The sequence below is a fragment of the Pinus tabuliformis genome, chromosome 7, assembly GCF_031772625.1.
Source record: "Pinus tabuliformis cultivar Carrire ecotype Pingquan chromosome 7, CPIR1, whole genome shotgun sequence".
Lineage (NCBI taxonomy): Eukaryota > Viridiplantae > Streptophyta > Pinopsida > Pinales > Pinaceae > Pinus > Pinus tabuliformis.
The window spans coordinates 1,991,685,045-1,991,698,701 of NC_142293.1; positions in this window are offsets into that span (position 1 = coordinate 1,991,685,045).

Below are 13,657 nucleotides of genomic sequence, written 5' to 3' on the forward strand. Positions count from 1 at the left end.
ATCCGATTCAGATCATGGCCTCCCTACTGAAAAAGCTTTTGGACCACCAAAAGTTGGTTTTTAAGCATCAACTAAGTGAGGATACTATTTCTTCACTTGTCCAATCTCAATCCACTTCGCGCTGCTCAGCTTTGAACCTTTGAGCCCAATCTTGAGGTACTCAACATCTCCCCTGCATGTTGTCCTCACCTTCCTGTCCAACACTGTGTCTTCCTACAACTCATTGAGGTATTCAGGTAGCAGGTCATCAATAGAAGGCAATTGAATTTTCTCTTCAAGGTCCTCAATCATTGAAGGTTCAAACAATCTCAAGCAGTCTGCATTTATGACTGAGTAGATGTGCATGTAAGCTAGTAGATCAAGGCGAAAAGAATTTTCACCAATCTTCTCAAGTATCCTAAAAGGTCCATACCTGATAGGCTTTAGCTTTTTACCTTCACCTTGCATCCTGTCCTTGCTAATATACAACCAGATTTGGTCTCCAACTTGAAAACTATGCTCCATCCGATGCTTATCATGCTTAGCCTTATACTTGGCCTAGCTCTTTTCCAGCTGTTCCTATACTGCCTGGTGGATCTCCTAGATCTGTTTAATGAACCTAGTTGCTCTGTCTACATCACTGTGTCCTTCAACCATGGTGTCTTTACCAAAGACAAAATCCAAAGGAGACCTTGGTATGAAACCAAAACAGGTTTCAAAAGGAGATCTTTGTGTAGAAGAGTGTTTGGCTCTATTGTAAGCATGTTGCACATAACACAAGTATTTATCCTAAAGCTTAGGATGTTTACAACAATATCCTCTCAGTAACTGGATTACGGTCCTGTTTACTACTTATGTCTGGCCATTTTTTTGTGGATGAAAAGCTGTGCTTTTCTTTAGTTTGGTGTCCATCAGTTCCCACAGACTAGACCAAAACTTCCCCACAAATCGGGTGTCTCAATCAAATATAATGGAAGTGGGTAATCCAAAATGAACCCATACATGTGGTGGGCTCCAGTATTGTAGCAATAATGCTACAACTCCTGGGGCTTCCTATCTCTAATTTTATCAACCCGGTAGTTCGTACAAACTTGGAAGCGACGGTGTTGTATGCACAAGTACTAGCTCTTGTCGCAGCTATCACTTTGTCATCTGGCACAAGTCCGCTAGGGCTCAAGCCAACTTCTATATGCTCTCAGAAGAAGCTTTCTAAATGATGGACGAAGGCTATCTCAAAGGAAATTAATCTACTTTGCAAAAATGAACTGAAAGCCAACCAAAACATGGAAACCCTAGTAAACCCTAATCTGACTAGCTTAATCTCTATGATGCCATGGTGGGAGTGCAAATGTCTAAGAATGATGCCATTACCTCTAGTGATATGAAATGCATGAACTTAAACTACTTCTATTGAAAAGAATATTGTTTTTGTATTTTTGCTTAAGTGGTTGGAGTGATTATGATTTTGTTTCTTATTAGGGTTTGGTTGTGCAGAGGTGGTGCGAAGGGAAGGAAAGCTTGGGAAAGGTCAGGGGGGCTAGGAGAGGTCCCAGGGGATCCCTAGCATCATTCCACAGAATTCCACAACATTCAGATGCTCGGCAACCAAGTTTGTAGGCTCCTATAGGATGTCTGCAGGGGATCCTACAGGAAACTCAGGAATTCTACAGGAAGTCTGCTAACTTCTACAGGATGCTCTACCGTGGGAGTTTTGGGTGATGGTGAAGTGATGGAGCGGTATGGGTGGATAGGTAAGGTGGAGATGGCGCTGTGATGGCTCAGGGACAGAGAAATAAGATGGAGAAAGAGTGCATGAAGTTGGTTGGTGGATAGAAGGATGGAAGCAACGAAAGGTCAAGAAAATGGAGCTATGTGGACAATGGACGAGTTGGAAGGTAAACGAGCTGAAAAGAGGTCGAATAGGTGGCTTTAGGCGTGGTTGAGAAGAAGAAGAAGGAAGTGGAGTGATACTGAGCAGTGTAAATAAAACAAATTTCTTATGTCTTGCACCAAAAACGGGAATCCATTAACCTGTGCTACCTGTGCTATTAAACCTATAAACAGCAATGTAAACCGTGAAAAGAAGTCGTGCATGGAGTTGAAATGAAGAAGTATGGTTCAAGATCAAAGTGCATGGATGGATCTACGATTAAAATGATTGTGTTGCAGCTTGCATGAAAGTAAAAGACTGCGTTTTTTGGTGGTTGGGATAGACTGCACCCCAATCTCTAAACAGAGATGGCAGTGAAGGCACTATCAACCTTTTTCTTGGAGCTCCAGTGAATTACAAACCTCCTATTCTGATCTAAGCAACTGAAAGGGATTTAACCATAAGCTAATCCTACTCAATCTCATTAACGAAATCAAATCAGCAGACTGTGTTCTTGAAATGCATATCAAACAAAGAAACAAAGTGCTGGAAAGAAAGGCAAATAACACTACAAGAAGAGGAGATCTATTGCTCTCAGGTTGGGCCCTAACCTGAGAGCTATAGCTCCCTTAAAAGCTCAGAATTAGATCCAAATCTGCTTGCCTTTATTCATAATCAAAAGTCTAATGTCATGCCAAAACTGGCTTACAAAACAAACAAACACCGAGCTGTAACTCGTGCTCAGAAATTACAATAGTAATTCAAAAGGTCAAAAAGCTCCTAACAAAGGCTACGGCCTTCATATTTATACATAATGAAGATCAAGCTGGCTTCCTCCATTTGTGGAGCTTGGCTGTCCAACTGAAAGTCAAACTGCTGATCCTGTAGAACGTGTTGGCTGCCTTTAAGCTCGGTGGGGAGAGCTGTTGGAGCTCGGAGTTAAGGTGAAAATCACGAGGGAAGTCATTTAAGGCTGTAGACAACCTCCCTATAAACCTGCAATGCCACCTTTGCTGTCTCCTTGTCTCCTTCTGCGTGGTCTTTTGCTCTCTTTAATGCCAAAAACCTGAAATCATCATGTATTAGCCACATAGATATAATGCCTGCCCTTCTTCCTGCAAACAACACGAATATACTAAGAAATGAATGCATAAGTGATAAAAGATGAATGGTTGAGCAAGGTAAGTAGGCCAATATGAGCCCAAATTGTACCAAAAATTGGGGCTCATCATCACCCCCCAGCTAAAACATTTGCTCATCCTTGAGCAACTTTGCTCCTGCTCCTTGTCCTTGGCCGAGAACTAGGGCCCGGAGCATGCTCTTCCTTTCCTGTTTTTGGTGGCCCTGCCTTTTCTGCCCCCGGTGGTGACGAGGGTGGCGCTTCTTCCCTCTTTTCCGTTTCCTTGAGCCGGGCTTCGGAAGCCGATTGGCCTATCCTTCGTGTCCAGGAAGTTATTTTTGGGCTTCCCTTCTCGGGGGTGGCCGATGTTTTGGAGGGGGATCTCTCACTGGGTGAAGTAGGGACACCCCCTAAGATGGTTTGGCTACTGGGTGGAGGCTGCGGCTTGCCCGTTTTTATTCTCTTACTTCTCCTAGCTTCAAAAGGTAGAGGGCTCTCCCTCTCTCTCTTCTCCTTTGGCTTTGGTGGTGTACTGAGGGCGGCCAGCGCAGCTGCTGCCTCCCTTTCGAGAATGCCAGCCTTCCCTTCCTTGCGTTTTGCTTTCCCAGGGCTCCCTGTAGAGGGCCCCTTCCTTTCTGATTTCGGGCTTCCTGTAGAAGACCCTGCTTTAACCACTTTCGGGCCTCCTGTAGAAGACCCTTCCTTTACCAATTTTGGGCTTCCTGTGGAAGACCCTGCTTTAACCCCTTTCGGGCCTCCTGTAGAAGACCCTTCCTTTACCAATTTTGGGCTTCCTGTAGAAGACCCTGTTTTGACCAATTTCGGGCTTCCTGTAGAAGACCCTTTCTCTGTTTTCGGGCTTCCTGTAGAAGCCTGTTTCTGCTTTCCTGTAGACACAGGTGTCTCCACCTTGGCTTGCTTTGCTGCCTGGGTTTTGCTTTTTGGTTTGGTTGCGGGTGCTGATGAGGTACTTGGGCTGATGTGGACCACCTCAGCTTTGTCCGTTCTGCTCTTCAACCTCTTTTCTCTTGCTGACAAGATGGGTGTGTCACCTTCTTCTTTGTCATCCTTTTTCTCATGCTTCTTCTTTTGTTCTTTCTTCTGCACTGTGGTCGGGGTCTTCTGGCCTGTTTCTCTCTTTCCCTCGGCCACTGATCCTTTTTCCTCACTGCTGGAGGAACCACTTTCTTCAGTCAGCATCCTTATGTCTCCGTCTCTTGTTAAATTCCTGAATGATTCCCATGAGAGGGGAACCTTATATGAATGAAGTGCATCCTCCACAAGAATTTTGATCAACCCATGGTGGGCTACCTGATCTGGTATGCCTTCTTTTAGCTTTGTAGCACACTCAATCAAAGACTGTAGCAGGAAATAAGGAATGCTCAGTTTCTTTTCTACAGGAAGATCAATCTGGTGCCTCAATTCAGTGAGCAACCGAAAGTGATACCCGTACACGATGCTATAACGACCTTCACAGGTTATATACTTCATGATTTGCAGGCTAACTTCGTTCCATGGTGGCAACAAACTTGTTCTTCGCACCCCATTTTTGTCCTTCGAGAATTCCTCCTCAGGTGGAAAGAATTCTTTCTTGGCCTGCTGGCTCAACTTCCGTTCTTCCTTATCCCACGGCAGACCCATTGGAAGTTCAGTGATTCGGCTGATATATTGCGGGGTGAGCTTGAGGCTTAGGCCCCTGAAATTTACTGTGGCCAGTGTCTTGGATTTCGGCCTCAGAGCCTGCAAGAATTCTTCGGCCACTTCATCGTCGTAACCCTGCAGCTTATCACAAAAGGATATCCATTGTGCTCGTGTGAAGAGCTCCACCACCTCCTGATTTTCCCTTAACTTGGTTGAATCAGTGGGTTCTCATCTAATAAACCCACCCGGCATGATAAAACAGTTTCCTTAACCAGAGGTGGTGATTGTGGAAGGAATTTGGTCTACTGAGGTAGAGCGTAGAATTACGCTACTGTCATGCACATAATCCACAAAGTTTATCCCTGAGGAACTTAACACAGTTTAATTACCCTGACATCCTGTAGAATGACAGTATAGGCACAGCAAACAACAATTTCACCATTTTTCTATAACCAGACTGTGGACAACAATTCTGCCACCTTTAATAACCAGTTGCATGAAGAGTTCAAGGTTACCTTTTTAATTTGCCACCTTTTTACGTGAGGCACCCGCTTTCCTATAGAAACTACGTTCCTGTAGGATGACAGCATTCCTGTAGAATGCAGCACGCGATTTTCGGGATGACTGCAGTCGGTCTGCGCCTTGGGTGTGCTTCACAATCGTTCTGATAGCCAAAGGCTCGGCGTATCGAACTGCAGAAAGATCAGGATAGCCGCTCGAGTTCAAAACGGTGGTTGATAAATGCATGAGTGCAATCTAGCCGATTAGATTTTGAATTCGGCGGAATCCGTGGCGCGGGGGTGAGCTGTCCCCGCCGGACCATTGGGTGACGTCATCCCATCATTCAACTGCGCGTTCACTTGCTGCCGCATCAATTCCCGCAGATCTACCGCTGCCTCTTCAGTTAAACTCGTTTTTTCGACGGGATTGCCCTCACGTGCATGCTGCCCATTCTTTTTGTCATGGCCGCCACCCACACATCCAACTAGACCATTAACTGGCCGACGTGGCCGGCCAAATGGCCATACGGCTGCTCAACCCATTCACCTTTACACTTAGCAATCAATCAAAGTAACATTCATGCAATCTGATGGAAGGAAGGGTCGAGACACTTACCTGCGCGGCTGCACACGATGTTTCGGTTCTTTGGACGCTGATGAGTCGATTTACCTGCTGTTGGCGAACTTACACAGGCCCGGAGGTCCATGTTCACAAGCTGCCGACGATGGATGGGATGCTTTAGTTGCATGCGCCCACGTTTCATTGCATATGGCCTGCGCTGTGAATGGTATCCACTCTAGCAGGCTTAACTGTTACAGGACTCCCGCGGGATGTCTTGGAACAGTTCTTCCTCCTTGGGTGCATGCTGCACGACGATGGATGGCCTCACGATCACGCTCCCGGAGCTTCTGGATGACTGTGATGAATATGGTGTGAGATCTCTAGCATTTTTTTTATTTACAATTTGCTTTTTCTTGAGAACTCATCGATCTGCTTTGTTGGTGCAAGTAACTTTGTTGCATGTCGACAAGGATGGTGGAACAAGGTAACAACAATGTGCAAGGGTGACAACAATGGCTTGCATGCGTCCAAACCAATCCTTAGCCGTTAGATCTCTTCATGAAATGAATTCTGGGCCGTTCTGGGCTACAGGAAGTTTCCTGTAGAAATACAGAGCTTCCTGTAGAAAATCTGCATCTTCCTGTAGAAACTCTGCATCTTCCTGTAGAAAATCTGCGTCTTCCTGTAGAAGACTCAAGCTGTAATAAAATTGCACATACCTTGGAAAAAATGAGTATTCTTGGAGGGGGTGCTGGTGAGGTGTCTTGACTGCATGATGAGGACCCTTGGCTTTGAGTTGAGAGGGTTCCTCTCCTCCATAGAACACCTGCATGCAATTTTACATAATGAATCTGCTGACCTTGTTTTTTTCTTGTGTTTTTTTCTTCTTTTTTTTCTTTTTTTTTTTTTTTTTTTTGTTAAAAGATAACAGGGGCGCCTCATTGAGGTTTTCACCCTTGCCATCTGCCTTAAGCGCCTCAAAGAGGTTTTCACTCAAGGATCTTTTTCCAATCTCCCTTTTTTTTGAAAAGACAATAGGGGCGCCTCAATGAGGTTTTCACCCCTACCACCTGCCTTGGGCGCCTCAGAAAGGTTTTCACCCAAGGATCTTTATTATTTCTTTTTTTTTTTTTTTTTTTTTTTTTTTAGATTTTTTTTTAGATTTTTCAGGGTATGCCCAAAGCAGGGGCAGAACCCTTCTCTATGACCAACACTGCCTTCTCCATAGTCTTGATGAACTCTTGTCTTGAGAGGGGCTTCCTGTAGATCTTCAATCGATGCCCATTGACAAGCATGGGGATGGCTTCCTCATCAATGGTCCGAATAAGAACAGATCCATTGTCATGACATTTTTCCACTGAATATGGCCCTAGCCATCTGGTTCTCAGCTTCCCCTTGAAATCTTTGTATCTGGAGTCATACAACAAAGCCCAATCTCCCGGCTGAAATTGCTTGTCATGGAGATGTTGGTCATGCCACACCTTTCTCTGAAGTTGAACCACTTCTGAGTGAAGGAGGGCCTGCATTCAGTGCTCATCCAGTCCATTCAGCTGCAATAACCTCTCTTGTTGTGCATGGCTGAGATCTAGGTCCAGCTGAGCTGCCATTCTCAAAGTGTTGTATTCAAATTCAATGGACAACAAAGCTTTCTTCCCATAGACCAGCTCATAAGGTGTGAAGCCGGTGGTGGTCTTCCAAGTGGTGTTGTAAGCCCATGTGGCTTCAACCAGGCGATCTGCCCAGTCCTTTCTGCTGCTGCTCACCACCTTAGTCAAGATCCCTTCTAATGCTTGATTGGTGACTTCCACCTGCCCATTTGCTTGAGGGTGATAGGGGGTGGAAGTCCTATGCTTGATCTTGTGATGAGCTAGTAGATCTTCAACCAGGTTGGATGTGAACTGGCTCCCTTGATCGGTGACCAGCTCTCTTGGATAGCCAAACTTATAGAAGATGTTTTCTCTTAGGAACTCGGCCACCTTTTCTTCTGTTGCTGCTTTGATTTCTTTAGTCTCTGCCCACTTTGTCAAGTATTCAGTACACACAATGATGTAAGACCTTTGCCTCGAAGGAGGGTTGATTGGGCCCACAAAGTCCATACCCCACTTCTCAAATGGCTCAAGAGTCACTTGAGGTTGGAGAGGCATCTCATCCCTTTGGGTCGGTTTCCCCATTCTTTGGCATTGGTCACACTGGCTGACATATCTTCTGACATCTTGATGAAGTGTGGGCCAATAGTAGCCTGCCTGCAGGATTTTGAAAGCAGTTCTCTTTGCTGCAAAATGTCCTCCACAAGGCCCATCATGACAAGTGAGGAGGATATCAAAGACTTCCTCCTCCCTTACACAACGCCTTAAGATCTGATCGGGGCCAAGCTTGAACAGATTGCCCCCGATCCAAGTAAATGAGGCACTTTTTCTGATGATTCTGCTCTTCTCTCTTGAAGATAGGTGCGGAGGGAACTGTGCTGAAACAAGGTAGTTTGCTATATCAGCAAACCATGGAGAGAGTACTGAAATAGCAAACAGATGTTCATCGGGCATCTGGTCATCCACTGTTCCATCCTCATCTGCAGACAAATCCAATCTAGATAAAAAGTCAGCAACAACATTTTCTCTACCTGGTTTGTCAACAATGGTCAAATCAAACTGCTGCAATAAAAGTAACCATCTAATAATACGAGCATTCACATCTGGTTTATTCATTAAATATCTAATTGCAACATGGTCAGTATGTACAAATGTTTGATAGCCAGTGATATAATGTCGGAACTTGTTCAGTGCATGGACCACAGCCAAGAATTCTTTCTCGGTTACAGTGTAATTCAGCTCAGCTTTGGACAAGTTTTTGCTAACAAAGTAAATGGCATATGGAAGTTGTTGCTCAACTTGTCCTAAAGCTGCACCTATGGCTTTGTTCGAGGCATCAGTGTGGATGTGGAAAGGTAGAGCCCAGTTTGGACCTCTCAAGATTGGGGCTGACACCAACTTGTCCTTTAATTCATTCAAACTCTTCTGACAATCGTCAGTCCATTTAAACTCCACATCTTTTGCCAACAGGCCAAACAATGGCGAGGCTAGCTTGCTGAAGTCTTTAATGAATCTCCGGTAATATCCTGCTAATCCCAAGAAACTCCGAACATCCCTTACCTTTTGAGGAGGTGGAACCTTCTTGATGAGAGCAATTTTGTTAGGATCCACCTGTAACCCTTGGCAAGAAATGGTATGGCCTAGCACGGTCCCTTCAATCATTAGGAATTCACATTTTTCAGGACTAAGGGACAAGTTCATCTCAATGCATTTGGTTAGGACTTTTCCCAGATTGGACAATGCTTCCTGGAAGTTGGCCCCATAAGGAGTAAAGTCATCCATATAGATTTCCACTGCATCATGGACCAGCTCCGAGAAGATGCTCAAGACAGCTCTCTAGAAGGTAGCAGGGGCATTGCATAGCACAAAGGGAAGAACTCGGTAGGCAAAGGTACCCCAAGGACAAGTGAAGGTGGTCTTATCTTGGTCTTCCGGGCTGATTTGGATTTGGTTGTACCCGCTAAACCCATCTAGGAAAGAGAAGAACTTCTTTCCTACCAGTCCATCCAACACTTGATCTATGAAAGGTAGAGGGAAATGGTCTTTCTTGGTAGCTTTGTTCAGTTCTCGGTAGTCCACACAGATTCTCCATTTCCCATTTTTCTTGGGAACCAACACCAGAGGGGACACCCATTCACTATCTGAGATGGGGTAAATGAGTCCAGCATCCAATAGTTTTTGCAATTCCTCCTTGACGATGTCCTTAAGGGCTGGATTCATTCTCCTCTGAGGTTGCCTAACCGGTTTACAATCCTCTTTGATGTATATATGATGGGTACAGACCGAAGGATGGACCCCTTTCATCTCCTTATAGCTCCAAGCAAAAGCATCTAGGTGGCTGGCCAACAGGCTACACAGCTCCTTTTCCTGGGAAGGAGATAGGGAGGAGCTAATCTTCAATGCTCTCTCAGGGTCGAACTCCACATTCTTGACTCTGGGAGTAACCGGGTTGGTTGTACAAAGATCCACTAAGGTGCTAGCTTGGGCATCCTCCACCAATTTCTCTAAGGGTAGTGCACTGGAAGGTGGATTCTGGATCAAGGTCTCGATCAAGTCATCCTCGGTTGGGGGGTCTCTTCTAGTGGTATCTAGGGTGCACAGAGGTGCTGAGTACACCTCGTCTTCCTCTCCTTCTTCCAACCAGAGTGGTAAGTCATGCTCTGAGGAGGGTTGGGCAGGAGGGTATAGGACTAGCTGCTTGGACATGGGACCATTTTTGATGGTCATGTTTCCTGCACGACAACTTATGTAAGCATCTGCAGTAGCTAACCAAGGCCTTCCCAAAATGAGAGGATATCCAGTAAGCTTTGCCTTTGGTTGCAGAACCAGGAAGTCTGCAGGGTATTCCCAAGAATCAATAGAGACCAAGACATCCTCCACAATCCCTTCGGGAGTCACGGTGGAGCGATCTGCTAGTTGCAGTACTGTCGAGGTCTTCCTCAAGGAACCTTGAAGATTGAGTTTGAGCATGGTATCCCTGGTCATCACATTAATGGCAGCCCCCAGATCAATCAAGGTGTGAGGTATGATGGTGCCATTGATGTGGACATCTACTACAGGACTTCCAAGATCTAAGTACTTTGGGCAGATGACTTGTCCTAGCATAAGGTCAGACAGTTGTCCTATGACATTAATGGTTGAAGCATCTTTCTTCTGCCTGCCTGGGTGTTTGAAGCACTTTTCCTTAACCAGTTTGTTGTATATTGGCACATCCTTGATGGCTTGGAGAAGTGGTATTTTCACACACAACTGCTTGAGCTCACCCAGAAGCTCATCCTCCTCTGGGTTGGGTTGTGTGGTGGCTGTTAGTCTCTCAGGAAAGGGTGGAATAGCCTTTGGTTCACTTTCCTGTTTATCTTCTTCATCCTCTGGGGGAGGAGGTTGGCGATCTGGAAGAGTCTTTCCAGATCGAAGATTGATCTCCTGGATCTCCACAGCATAGGTAGGGCATGAGGTTTCCCCAGTGTATACCTGCTGAGCCTGTCTATTGTTGGGGTTCGGGTTCGGTTGAGCAGGCATTTGAGGTTGCCTTGGAGGAGCAGGAGGCAAAGGCTGAGGTTGAACTGGTGGTGGAGGCAAAATGGCAGGAGGAGTGTTGTATTGGGGCCTCCACCCCGACTGAGGTGCATTCCACTAAGGCTGTGGCTGGGCATGTGAATGATATGAATGAGAAGTAGGTTGAGTAGGGTACTGAGGTGGATAAGACCATGGAGGAGGCATGGACCAGGAAGGATGAGCAAGGGGACCCCAGGAAGGCATAGGAGTCGATTGGTTGGGGCTGTAATAAGATTGAGGTGCCCCTTGCATTCCCTGCTGATAAGGTCTAGATCCTTGTGGCCTCCTTTGGTTGATGAAATAGAGAGGTTCGGTGGGGGCTTCTGTCCCCTGGTACATGGCTTTAAACCCAGGTAAGGTTGGACACTGATTTGTGGGATGGTCCTCCTCACAAACGAAACACACTTCGACCGAATGCAATGGGCATTCGTTCTTAGGGTGTCTCCTTGTGCACCTAGGGCAGAAGACAGCCAAGGCTCTCTCAGCTTCTTCTTTCTTCTGCTGGATCCTGAATGTGTCCAGCTGCATGGCAATGGTTTGTCTCACCTCACTCTTGAGATCTTCTAATTGATTTGCAAGCTCATGTTTGGAGAAAGGGACACTAGTTGAGAGGAGGTTTCCTCTACCTCGTTTCCGAGCTGCCCTGGAGTGGTTTCTAAACACAGTCTTGATGTCCTCATAAGGCAGTTGGTAAATGTCCCCCCCATCTAACATGTGAAGGGTATCTAAGAGGTCTTCAGGGACTCCTCGGAGCAGGACCAACTTGAGGGATTCAGGGTCAAGTGTGCACCTGGCCCGCTTATAGCTAAGTTGGAACCTCTCCTCATAATCTTCTAAGGACTCATCATTTCCCATGGTCATCCGAAAGATTTCTCCCTTGGTTTCCTTGGACCTACAGTAATCCCTGTACTTGGTATTGAAAGCTTGCTGAATCTGAGCCCAAGTGGTGATACTATTCCCAGGTAAGCCCATGAACCAGCGTAATGTTGCATCCTTAAGAGTTGAAGGGAAGAGTTTCCGCTTTTTCTCATCTTCAGTATAGTCATAGGTTCTACAGAGGACAACAAACTCAAATAGGAAGGTATCAGGATCTTCAGTAGTCAGTCCATGGAAGTGAGGTAAGGCGGAGGGGCTAATGTTCTTCATTTTCATCTCTCCATTGGTCTCTCGGATGGGGAAGGCACCTTCTATTCTCTCATCTTCTCTTCTATTGTCAGCCATAGCTTCAGATGGAGTGGTCTCTAACTCTTCTTCTTCTATAGGATCTTTGTCTATCTCAGGATGTTCACCTATAGGTTCTTCTGGGTCACTGTCACCAAAGAAGAGAGAAGGGTGACTCAGTGATGTGGTGGGGGTGTTGGGTAGGAATTTGCCTGATTTATCTCGGTTCCTACGAGGCATGAAATGGAGAAAACTTCTTTTTGATTGCTTTTGCTTTTTTCTTGGTACCTGCAAAACTGAAACAGATTGATCTACAACTAACTATCTTACTGGACTAAAGATGCGGAATTGAATTGAAAGCAGGAAAGAACTAGTCTACTTTGCTCAAATGAAATTGCAGGAATGGAAATGCTAATCTACGCTTGCAGAATTGAAATTGCGGAATTGAAAGGCTAATCTATGAAAGCAGGAAATGCTAATCTATGAAAGCAGGAAATGCTAATCTATGAAAGCAGGAAATGCTAATCTAGGAAAGCAGGAAATGCTAATCTATGAAAGCAGGAAATGTCTATACTACTTTTGCAGAATGGAAATGAAGTAAACTACTGAGCAGAAGGTAAGAGTAAGAAAATGGAAGAAAAGCAACAATTACTAATACTCTGACGCTTCCTCGGCAACGGCGCCAAAAAGATGGTGGGCTCCAGTATTGTAGCAATAACGCTACAACTCCTGGGGCTTCCTATCTCTAATTTTATCAACCCGGTAGTTCGTACAAACTTGGAAGCGACGGTGCTGTATGCACAAGTACTAGCTCTTGTCGCAGCTGTCACTTGGTTAGCTGGCACAAGTCCGCTAGGGCTCAAGCCAACTTCTACATGCTCTCAGAAGAAGCTTTCTAAATGATGGACGAAGGCTATCTCAAAGGAAATTAATCTACTTTGCAAAAATGAACTGAAAGCCAACCAAAACATGGAAACCCTAGTAAACCCTAATCTGACTAGCTTAATCTCTATGATGCCATGGTGGGAGTGCAAATGTCTAAGAATGATGCCATTACCTCTAGTGATATGAAATGCATGAACTTAAACTACTTCTATTGAAAAGAACATTGTTTTTGTATTTTTGCTTAAGTGGTTGGAGTGATTATGATTTTGTTTCTTATTATGGTTTGGTTGTGCAGAGGTGGTGCGAAGGGAAGGAAAGCTTGGGAAAGGTCAGGGGGGCTAGGAGAGGTCCCAGGGGATCCCTAGCATCAGTCCACAGAAGTCCACAACATTCAGATGCTCGGCAACCAAGTTTGCAGGCTCCTACAGGATGTCTGCAGGGGATCCTACAGGAAACTCAGGAATTCTACAGGAAGTCTGCTAACTTCTACAGGATGCTCTACCGTGGGAGTTTTGGGTGATGGTGAAGTGATGGAGCGGTATGGGTGGATAGGTAAGGTGGAGATGGAGCTGTGATGGCTCAGGGACAGAGAAATAAGATGGAGAAAGAGTGCATGAAGTTGGTTGGTGGATAGAAGGATGGAAGCAACGAAAGGTCAAGAAAATGGAGCTACGTGGACAATGGAAGAGTTGGAAGGTAAACGAGCTGAACAGAGGTCGAATAGGTGGCTTTAGGCGTGGTTGAGAAGAAGAAGAAGGAAGTGGAGTGATACTGAGCAGTGTAAATAAAACAAATTGC